The following is a 3,464-nucleotide window of genomic DNA, read 5'->3' as shown; positions in this document are numbered from 1 at the left end:
TTCTAAGCCTTTGTCTTCCCCTTCTGCCCCATAGGTGGGCAAGTTGACTTGCTTTCTAGCCTCTGTGTTCCTTCGTTTGGTGCAGGAAAAAGTCAAACCACGTTTGACTCTCCGGCCCCTCTCCCTAACCAGGGTAAAAACCCAGGCCAGTGTCTTTTCCTTTAGTCTTGACAAACAGAACCAGATTTTGCGTGGGGTCCTCTGCAGAGCGGCCCCATCAGAGTTTTCACACAGAATGTTCGCTGGTGGCAGAGACAGAGGGATTTCAGAGGTGACCTTCTTTTACCTTAAGGTCAACATCCAATAACCGGAAGCCTTCCAAACCCATGGCTTGACACAAGATTGGTCAGGGAAGTTCTCTGCACGGGTACGAGCACTCCTGCCCCAGCCCCTCAACCCCTGAAAATGGACCCCTGTGCGAAGTTCGTCTCGACCCCCTTCTTGGTCAGGCTGTTGAGCCGATCATTGTCTGCAGGGGTGCTAGAACCATCGGACACCCTGATGGGTGAGGTACCTTACAAGAGCCTCAGCACTCTGGCAGCCTCATGTCCCCTGATCTCACTCATTCCCAGCCACAGATTCTGAACCGGTGCTGTCGCAAGGACATCAACACAGCAGCCAAGTTCATTGGGGCTGGGGCTGCCGTGGTAGGGGTGGCTGGCTCTGGGGCTGGGATTGGGACTGTGTCTGGGAGCCTCGTCATGGGTTATGCCAGGACCCCCCCTCTGAAGCAGCACCTCTTCCCCTACGTTATTCTGGGCTTTCCCCTCTTGGACGCCGTGGGGCTCTTTTGCCTGATGGTGACCCTTCTTAGCCTCTTTGCCACATGAAGGGGCCGTGTCCAGCTCCCATAGGTCTTCCTCCTGTGTCTCATCTGCCCTGTATGTTCCTTTTCCTATACCTCCACAGGCAGCTCAGGGAAAGTGGTTTGCTCAGGGTTTGAGAGAGGGAAGACAAATAATTACTGTAATAATAATAATAATAATAATAAAATTTTGGTTAGGGAAGCACTGAGATCTTTCTCTAGGGGTGAAAGCTATAGGTCTAGCAGAAATGATACATATTATTCTCATAAGGGATAGGAACATCTCAAAAAAATACTTGGCCTGCCCACATAACTTAAAATTTCACCATTAAAAACACCTTTCTGGAATGCCTGGGTGGCTCAGTCAGTTGGGCATCTGCCTTTGGCTCAGGTCATAATTCTGCAGTCCTGGGATGGAGCCTTGCCTTGGGCTCCCTGCTCTGTTGGGGGCCTGCTTCTCCCTCTCCCTCTGCTGTTACCCCTGCTGGTGCTCTGTCCATCTCTCTCCCTCTCTGTCAAATAAAAATCTTTAAAAAAAAAAAATAGATTTCTAACATTCATTATGCTAATTAACTAGCCCTTCTTTTCTTTTCTTTCTTTCTTTCTTTTTTTTTTTTTTTAAGATTGTTAGTTGGCAGAGTATGCAAGCAACTACAAGCAGGGGGAGCTGCAGAGGGAGAGGGAGAAGCAGACTCCCCACTGAGCAGGGAGCCCAATATGGGCAATCCCCGTGACCTGAACTGACCTGAAGGCAGATACTTAACTGGCTGAACCACCCAGGTACCCCTAACCCCTGTTTTCTTACACTTACTATGTTAATTGCCAAAGCCTTGGTGTTGGCTTTGATACAGATAATCGAACTATATGCAGTTGTTGCCTCTTGTGGGTTTCCCTTTTTATGTAATGGTTCTACTAGGGCTGCACATTATCTTTAAAATTAAAGCTGAACTAACATATACGTGATTTCATGCTGTTTGTGCTGAAGAATTTGTGAGTTACAGGTCTAACATCTGACCTTGGTAGAAACCCTGGATCCAGCTATTCCTGATGCTGTTGTTGTGAATTTGACCATTATATCAGCCAACTCATTTTACGTCTTAGCTTAACTGGTATGAATTGGGTTACCTACTGTTACTCTGAAAATATACCTGAGCAAAATAGAGTACTAGAAATACAGAAGGGAGGGTAGATGAGTCTATATTTGTTCTTCCTGCCTTGTTTCTTAATTTTCAACTAAACAATTTCTGATATTTGTGGAAGTAAATGCTCATGGAAAAATAGTTAAATCTTTAATATTTCAATCCAGGCCCAGTTCTTACTGTTGGAAAAGGCAAATTTCCTCTACTGCCATTTTTAAAGTGTTGTTCTAAAGTTTAGAGCTGCCTTAGTGAAACCATCTTCCAAATTTATGCACCTCCCCCGAGCCAGGCTTCATGGGTGGGGGCTTTGTTAAACAACTTTCCTAGAAGATCAAACCCCTGGGACAAAAATGGAAAGCTTTCTGTCTTAGAACACATGTTAACAGCGCAGGAGGTACTAGGATCTTCAAAAATAAAGATCATCAGGGAAGAATGATGGCTTTTTTTCCTCCCCATGCAAATCAGCATTTCCAAAACTGGCTGACGTTTAAAGCTACTGAATGATGTTCAGTACCTCTGCTCCAAGGTGAATACATGTTTTCAATCACATCTCTGCCTTTTTGGCTCTGGGTCTATCCATTTTTATAACAGGAAGAACAAGGGTGGTTAAAAGCCTCCGTGGAAAGTAGGCATGGGCACATTGAACTTGCAGAAGCCTATGGTTCAAGTGCCCTGGTGGTCTGTGCGCTCCAGTTGCTTTCTGATGATTCAGTGCAAGGCACTGTGTTCTGTACTGATGAGGTGATGAGACCTGGAGACGGACATGCATTCATGGACCTTCCCCTCCAGTGGGAAGACGGACAAAAAGCCAGGAACGAGATCTGTGAATAGATTTTGTTGCTTTGTTTGAGCACCATCACTCAATTTAAAAAATCATTCTAACAGTGCTTGGAGAGAGAAGACTGCTCGCTGACAGTCGTGCAGGGAGGGGCAGGGTTGCGGGGCTGGGGTGGGGGAGGAGTCAGCTTCCTATTGAGGTTACTCTGAGATGCCTTGAGATGAATAGGGGGCTAATTAGCCATTTGTCCGGGTACCTGAATTGTTTCTAGTAACAAGTAGCCTAATTATATGAGGGCCTATTGTGGGTTCATTGGACACAAGCCTCGTTAGGTAGACTTGGCTGTCAGTCATTTAACAACCAGTGGTGGGAGGTGGCTAATCATTCCAGCCTTGCACTCTCAGCACAGAGGCCCTGTTAGAAAATTTTCCAGGGCCTGGATACTTGGGATGTGGTTCACGAATGGGAACAGTGACATTCCCCAGGAACCCATTAGAAATGCAGAATCTCAGGCCCACCCACGCTCGGTATCACTTTTTTTTAGAGAAGGAGAGACAGAGGAAGAGGGAGAATCCCAAGTAGGCTCCAGGCCCAGTGTGTGAGCCCGACATGGGGTAGGATCCCGCAATCCTGAGATAATGGAATTAGTCCTTTTATTTTATTTTGTAAGATTTATTTGAAAGAGCATGAAAAAGCAGAGTCCCTGCTGAGCAGGAAGCCAGACATGGGGCTCGATCCCAGG

The 3,464-nt window shown here is 46.4% G+C and overlaps 1 pseudogene; it reads left to right on the top strand.

Moving 5' to 3' along the window:
- The first annotated feature begins 360 nt into the window (after window positions 1-360).
- LOC131812163 (ATP synthase F(0) complex subunit C2, mitochondrial-like) lies at window positions 361-830 on the top strand (annotated as a pseudogene).
- The last annotated feature ends 2,634 nt before the right edge of the window (window positions 831-3,464 follow it).

Source organism: Mustela lutreola, chromosome 12, assembly GCF_030435805.1.
Source record: "Mustela lutreola isolate mMusLut2 chromosome 12, mMusLut2.pri, whole genome shotgun sequence".
Lineage (NCBI taxonomy): Eukaryota > Metazoa > Chordata > Mammalia > Carnivora > Mustelidae > Mustela > Mustela lutreola.
The sequence above is the reverse complement of the archived record's forward strand: the minus strand, read 5'-3'. Positions and strand labels throughout refer to the sequence as shown.